The sequence below is a fragment of the Nelusetta ayraudi genome, unplaced genomic scaffold (genome assembly GCF_046127955.1).
Source record: "Nelusetta ayraudi isolate G7.1 ecotype Tasmania unplaced genomic scaffold, CSIRO-AGI_Nayr_v1 ptg000045l, whole genome shotgun sequence".
Classification (NCBI taxonomy): domain Eukaryota; kingdom Metazoa; phylum Chordata; class Actinopteri; order Tetraodontiformes; family Monacanthidae; genus Nelusetta; species Nelusetta ayraudi.
In genome coordinates, this window is record NW_027466095.1 from 981,483 (window position 1) to 990,000 (window position 8,518).

Below are 8,518 nucleotides of genomic sequence, written 5' to 3' on the forward strand. Positions count from 1 at the left end.
CGCCTTCTGCTTCTCGTCCCACAAGAGCCGAGTCTAGCCACCTCCCCCTTGAAAAGGCTAGAGGGAAGGGACTTCTGGTTTGGCCATAAAGCGGTAGACTGCGCGACACCAGGGCTCTCGACCGTCTAGGGTAAAAACTCCCCGAAAACTTGAATGACTATTGTCAGATATCATATTAACTACAAAGTGATCAGGGGAACGTTGGAATGGGAAGGAAAACTCGATTCAACCAAAACAGAAACACGGTAACAGACAATATGGCGGAACTACCAGCTTGCTCTGAAACAGAGGGAGATGGCGAAACAAACTCCTCGTGACTAACGACGCGAAAAAGGGCTCGGACATAGAAATTATTAGCAAGGAGATACGGGATTTAAAAACGGAATCAAAAGAAGTCCTTCGCACGTTTGGAGAAACACTGAGGAACGACGTGGAAAAAGACTTGGACGACTTCAAAGACGAAATAAATCAACAACTTGCGAAAGTCATCACCGAACAGGAGCTCCAGACCGGCAAGATCAACGAGGCTGAGTCGCGGATTGAAAAGCTAGAACGTTGGGCACAGGAAGCTAATGACGCTCTGGTCATATCACAGAACAAAAAGCTCTTCAGGACAAGTTAACTGACCTGGAGTCCAGGCCGAGGAGAAACAACCTACGTATCTATGGAGTCACTGAAGGAGAGGAGGGAGAATCTGTGGCCAAGTTTGTGGAAGACCTGCTGAAAAGCAAACTGCACCTGCCAGCACATTTTAATTTCCAAATTCAGAGAGCACACCGCTCATTTGCACAGAAGCCAGCGGACGGTGCCCAACCGAGACCCATCATTGTTAACTTTCTGGAATTTACTACCAAAGAGAGGGTCCTGAGAGAGCTATGGACAAAGAAAATAGAACTGGGGAATAAAGTACCGTCATTCCATCACGATTACGCGACAGAGATGGTCCAAAAGAGAAAGGAGTACAACACTGCTAAAAGAATCCTGAAGGAGAAGGGCATCCGCTTCCAGACGCCATTCACCAAGATGAGGACCCACTGGGATACGGGAACTCGAACCTACAACAGCGCAGAGGAGGTAAAGGAGGAATTGGCGAGACGCGGCCTGGCGGAGAAGACGGCGGTGGCGACGGGTGCGGAGGGGCCTGCGGCACTCGGTGCCCCGCACTACGACGGAGTGGCAGTGCAAGGAGGGATCCTGGAGGGGCTACGCATCAGCAGCGACACGAGCCAGAGAAAAGCTACAAGAGTTTCAAAGATTCTTTGATTAAATTCAGAGAATACAGGGAAGAAAGCTGGTAGGGATGTTCTAGTATGACCGGTGTTTTTAGTTGACAAATTATTAAAATTGAATTCCCATGTTAATAGAAAAGAGACTGTGGGAAGTCCGGGTCGCTCCTTTTTTTCTAACGTTGGACTCATTTAGAACGACTAAAATACTCATTGCAGGTTCAAGTGTCATTTCTAAGTTAGGTTAGATTTTTGACTGCCTTCACGCGGGCCGGACAGAGACACGCCGTAGTTTGGCCATGCCTGATCTACAGGAAACACATCTCTCTCTCAACAAGAGCACGACACACTGAAAAGATTTGGATATAGAAATGTTTTTTTTTAGCTTGTTCACGAAAGGCCCAAAGAGAGGTGTCACAATATTAATCTCTAATTCTATCAGTTTTGAAGTTGTTAAAAAAATAAATGACAAAGAAGGGAGATATGTAATAGTCAAAGGGAAATTGGATGATAACTCAGTTACTTTGGTCCAGGGTTGGACAAGTGCTTTTTGAAATCACTGTTTGAGATCATAGCTGTGGAAAGTGAAGGAATCCTAATATGTGCAGGGGATTTCAACATGATTTAAAAGCTAAACTCGACACAACTAATGGCAACAGAAGTCAGACCCGCCTGTCGAAACTTGTCAACGTCTCTCTAGCCGAACTCGGGATGTTTGATGTTTGGAGGGACCTCCACCCGTTACAGAGGACTATTTTTTTTTATTAACATTACAGACAGATACAGAATAGAGGAATGTAAAATAGGAACGACTGACTTGTACTGACACAGTATTAATTACCTTATTATTTGTCTAAATAAGAGGAAGAAAAACACACTTTGGAGATTAAATGTGGGTATGCTAAATAATCCAAAAACACTGGAGGAGGTTAAGAAAGAGATTAAATGCTCTATGGAGAAGAACATAGATAGTCCAGTAGACACTACCATACTGTGGGACACAATTAAAGCTGTGATGAGAGGGAGGTTAATAGCGAGGGCAGCCTATCAAAAAAAGACTAGATGTGGCGAGGGGGAGGGTCTGGTGGAGGTGGAGACAATTCTGATGGTGGGTATAAAGGTGGGTATAAAGGAAAATTGGGGTGGTGGTGGTGGGGGGGGGGGTTGCCTGACAACGCCACCTGGGGAGTTGCACCCCAGGAAATAAACTATAATAAAATTCCACGGGCTACACAGGTTCGTTACGCTTTGAAATTTAAGAGGACGAGACGGACTTCCAATGAAACAGCTTTATTTGACAACAATTTAAAATAGACCAAGTTTAGCTGCCTGAGTGTCAAAGAAATAAGAACCATACCAAAAAGACTGTTCAACATAAGAAAATAAGGGGAACAGGGCCAAAGAAACCAAAGAAAACTCAAAAAAGGGAATAAACAAAGCTAAGGGAATCACTACAAGCCAAAATTCACGCTATGCCAACTCCTTATTTATTCTTCGCGCACACACACACACACACACACACACACACACACACACACACACACACACACACACACACACACACACACACACACACACACACACACACACAGGACCAAAACCCAAAACAAAAAGGTAACGATCACTGGGGAACAAGATATTAATGAACTAAAAAAGGAAATCAAACTATAACAAAATCGCTACTCAATAGAAAACCCAAAGTTTCACCAAAATTTCACAACAAAACAAAGAAAAGAAAACCAACCAAAGAAAGTGGTTACGCTAACAAAAGAAACAGACAAACTGAATTGTCTAAACCAAATAAACCAAAATCAAAGGAAAAGTGTCCGCGTTGTGTTGTTGTGTTGCTGTTGGAGGGCTACAACAACACAATGTCTTCGATGCTACGCTTTGTGCCGTCGCCACGGACCCCAAACTCTCGTTCTTGTTGGATGCGGGTTCGGAGCAGACTGGTGGGAGAGTTTGTGTACAGGTTTTGCAAAGGAACGGTGTCTTCAGTTATACACACGCTCATTAAAGAGCCGACCGTGGAGGAAGCTTGTGCCGTTTCCAGCAGAATAACAGCGAAATTATCGAAATGAAAACAAATCAGAAAAACATCTCTTTGCTGTGCTTTTATTTACAAGTTGAAATTCTTCTAACTTACAAAAAATGTGAACAAAAAGGTAGAAATATAAATACGAACAAATACGTATTTGTTCAGGGCTGCGCAAAGCCGGAGCCCTGCATTTGCTGCGCTACCCTTTTAAAAAAGGTCTCTGTTGTGTGTAATTTTAATATGTCCATCTCTTTTAGAAGAGAAAGTATCGCCCCGGTCTCATCCTCTCTCCAAATGTCAACATTCTTATTCGCGTTTGCTGGTTGTTTCACGCCGTCTGTTTTGTTAGACGACGTAGTTGTGCGGTGGCGCGTGCGCACTTGCGTTGTCCAGTTAATCGTCCGACTAAGGCGTATACATGGCCGAGAAATTAGAATTCCAATCGCATTATCTGGGTGTCTCAATCGGAGTTCTCCGATTCCAATCGGAGTTCTCAAACTCCGATCATAATCGGACTAAGGCAATAATTCAAATTTCTCTAGTACCATGTAAACGCACTGAGGGACGCAAAAATTGCACTCCGGCGCAGGTGTGATTGATGACGCGAAGGTGGGGGCAAACCCACCTGCCACATAAAGAAGAAGGTTACAAGAAGCTGGTAAACCAATGAACAACTCTGGAACAGCAACACAAAAGCAATAAGGACGATACAGTGTCACAACAAATAATCGGTGTCAGAAGGGAAATAGACGATGTCTTGAGGCTAGATGTTGAGAAAAAGCTGAAATTCATCAAACAGACCCACTATGAATCAGGCTGCAAATCAACCAAATATTTAGCAAGAGGAATAAAGGCCCAGCAAGCTTCTCATGCAATATGTAAAATTAGAGACCCATTAACGAAACAGCTACTACTTGAACCTGAAGAAATAGAGAGGGTTTTTAAAGATTACTATGAAAATCTATATACCCAACTCACGGCTAAAGAAGATTGTGAGATGAAAGAATTCCTTGACTCATTGGACCTACCAGCCATTGGAGATGTGCAAAATAGAAAACTCATTTCCAGTATAACCAAAAAAGAAATAGATGCTGCCATTAGCAGGCTTAAAATCAACCAAAGCGCCAGGTAGTGATGGGTTTCCTAGTGAGTGGTATAAAACATTTGGAGAAGAATTAACCCCGATACTCCTAAATTCTTTTAATCTGACTCTGACAGAGGGCAAACGGCCTCCCTCATGGAAAGAGGCTGTCATTCCAGTTATTCCAAAAGAAGGGAAAAATAAGGAACTTTGTGAATCGTATAGGCCCATTTCAATCTTAAATGTTGACTAGAAGATCTTTACTTCAATCATCTCAAAAAGACTTGAAAGTTTTATGCCGGACTTGATAGATGAGGATCAGTCAGGTTTTATAACAGGTAGGCAGACTCAAGATAACATTAGACGGGACCGTCTAGGGCTGGACGATAATTCGATAACGATATATATCGATCGATAGACGTGTGCTGCGATAGGAAAAAAAGGGGTGGATAAAAAGTTTGATAGAAAAAGTTTCACTTCCTTTTTCATCATAGCCAATCATGTAGCTTAATATTACGGTCATTTCTTCCTCCAGCCAATCGCAAATGCAGACCCGGCGGCTCCACGTTGTCGGAGGAATCCGCTGCCAGCGCCAGCACCAAGCAAGTAAAGCAGACCAAACTGGACTTCTTGCAGTAAATACGACAAAGCGTCCAAGCGCCATAAGGACATCACCCATGTAGTAACATGCTTCATAGCGAGGGATATGCTGCACATAACCACCGTTGAAAAGCTTGGCTTCAAACAGCTTCTCGCCACTCTTGACCCGCGATATGAAGTTCCAGACTGCAAGTATTTTTCAAACACAGCTCTTCCTCGTCTGTACAACGAGTGCAGGGAATCAGTGCAAAACGAGCTGTTAACCGCCACAACTTCAGACCTCTGGTCGAGTCGCACGTTCGAGCCCTATCTCAGCCTATTTTTTTTAAATAAATAAATAAATAAATAATAATAATGATAATAATAATAATAATAATAATAATAATAATAATAATAATAATAATAATAAAAACAAACAAACAATTCAGTTGTGTTTAAAAAAGGTGGTTGAATAAAAGTTTGAATTTGAATTCAGTGCTCGTGTGTTCTTTATTAAAAGTCTGTCATGAAGTAATAGTATAAAACATCCAGCGCTGCAATTAAAAAGTTTTAATTTTTTTTGATAATTATCGATATCGATCAATATAACTTTTTTTATATCGATATGCTTTTTTTCTATATCGTCCAGCCCTAGGACTGTCCTATACATAATAGATCAGCTCCAAAAGTTGTTACTGGTGAGCCTTGACTGTGTGAATTGGAGATTTCTGTATCAAGTTCTTGGGAAACTAGGGTTCCAAGAAAAGTTAATACAGTGTATTCAAGGTCTCTACCAAGAACCTACGGCAAGGGGGAGGGTCTGGCGGAGGTGGAGACAATTCTGATGGTGGGTATAAAGGAAAATGGGGGCGGGGGGGTTGCCTGACAACGCCACCTGGGGAGTTGCACCCTAGGAAATAAACTATAATAAAATTCCTCGGGCTACACAGGTTCGTTACGCTTTGAAATTTAAGGGGACGAGATGGACTTCCAATCAGTCAGCTTTTTTAACAGGTAGGCAGACTCAAGAAGACATTAGACGGGTCCTATACATAATAGATCAGATCCAAAAGCAGGGCCTGCGAGCTGTTACTGGTGAGCCTTGGCTGTGTGAATTGGAGATTTCTGTATCAAGTTCTTGGGAAACTGGGGTTCCAAGAAAAGTTAATACAGTGTATTCAAGGTCTCTACCAAGAACCTACGGCAAGGATAAAGATTAATGGTACTCGTCAAGGATGTTGCCTTAGCGCTACATTGTTTGCTATGTTCATTGAGCTGCTGGCACAAATGATCAGACAAAGTAACAATCTAAAAGGAATACATATAGGAGAGCAGGGACATCTAACAGGGCTTTTTGCTGATGATATTATTTTGGTTCTCCAAGACCCGGACAGAACATTACCTCATTTGATGTTGATAATAGAAACCTATGGTAAATACACAGGCAACAAGTTACATGTGTACATGCTGCCCTCAATATCAGGCACGATGGAAATAGATAGAGGCCGGCAGAGAAACGACTCTCACACTGGCATTAGTAGGAGACATAAGAACTAAATCAGCTCAACAAAGCCAAAATGAAATTATTAAGCACACACCGACTATCTGGAGTAAGATGGTAAAAGAAAACCATATGGAGGGAAACTACTAATGTGGCCTTCTCTTGATCCCAGATTTGAACCAGGAAACACAGACATTGAGTACAGACGATGGTGGGATAGGAGTATAACTGCAGTATGCACACTCGTTCACAAGGGTTTTAAAAAGTTTTGGAGAGTTGAAAAAGGAATTTGGACGAGGAAACAAAGATTTCTTTCGATACATGCAATTAAGAGATTACTATGATAAAAGAATCAAACCAACATCATCTGGAGAGGGCAATATAGTGATAGATATACTGATCGCAGCCTGTAAAAAGATGAAGAGAAAAATAATTTCTAAAATCTATCAGGGCCTTCAGAAACAGAACAGCAACAAACGCAGGGTGCATCAAAGCCAAATGGCAGAAAGAACTAAGCATGGAAATATCAGAGGAAGGATGGCGTTCCATGTGGGATGCACAGCATTCATCCACAAGTTCAAAGAAGTGGTGAACAATTGTTTGGAAAAATTTGATCCGTTTCTTCATATAAAAAGTAAGGGTGTCAACGTCGCTTTATCGCCGACAATTTTTTTCATCGCGCGATTAACGCAGACGGTGCTTTTTGAACCTTTGGCCGCTCCGTAGATTGTGGAAACGGGAAATGAATTGACTCACAGCACACAGTCATACGCTTGCAGCCGGCTTGTAAGCACAACAAAAAAAAAGAAAAAGACACTGAGCGTAGATGAGCACTAGGAAGGACTAACATGGATAAGGCGTCAATTGTAAATGGAAAGTTCCACTTCAAAACCCTGCCAGATGGCAGTCTTGACAGGACAAAAGTGATATGCATTTACTGTAAAGCTGTATTTAGTTTCCACCGGAGTACGAGCAGTCTTACGTTTCACTTGTCTGCGAAGCATACAGCTGACTCGGAGAGCCCTCTGCCCCCTTCTGAGGTAAAGCAAACCACGTTGGATGGTGTGGCACGGAGACCACTGGCCGCGTCCACCACACGCCAACTTTCAACAGCGGGGGCTAAATGGGTGTGGCTACGGCTTGCAGGCCAATTAATGTGGTGGAGGACGAGGGTCTGCGCGATATCATATATATTATACTGACTATGGATGAATATGACACTGACTGGATGATTATGGCACTGACTGTGGATTACTATGGATGCTAAACAGCTGTTATAGGCTATACTGCCTAACTGCACTATATCATTTGAGTCCTGTACTGTATTGCACTGCCCCCTGTTTAATGCACACTTTATTTATTGTTTTGATTTAATTTAATTTATTTTGTGCATCACAGTTTGATGCAATGCATAAGTGTCATCCTTTTGTCTTAATGGCTGCTGAAAAAAGGGGATGAATAGTTCAAGTTGGAGTTGAAAAGTAAAATAGAGAAATTTTGGTAGTACTAGTAATCATTACTTTGTAATGTTACAGTTATGCCCATCTGTTATCTTTGTTGGGCTTGAGTTTATGATTATTTTTTTTTACCCTGTGCGTCTTTTGTTTTGTTAGTCGTACTTGTCATTGCTCCAACACGAATAAACATGCTGCATCCCACTAGATGGCGCATTTGCCTTATTTACAAGCACCATGGTCATCAGAGCTGATCTCTGCCACTCTCAGCAGCGTGAGTCTAAGGTCTACTAAGATTCCACAATCTATTACACCTCGTGAGCAAAACAGGCTACAGTTAAAATTAAACATCTTCAGTTGAGCAACTCAGGCAAGTTAAACTGATTTAAAAACAAACAAACACTATAATACTAGGAAAAGAATCCGCTATATGTCAATAAATACAACAGATTGAGTATTCATAAAAACAATGCTTACTTTAAATAAGAAAATCCAACAAACCAACAAGTGCAGCACTAAAAAGCAAACCAACAATCAAAATAATGCTTAATTGCCTTAGTTTTGTCCCACACTTATCAGCTTAGCTCCTAAGAATAACACACATTATTCACCTGGACAGAAGGAGGTTCTGAGGAACGT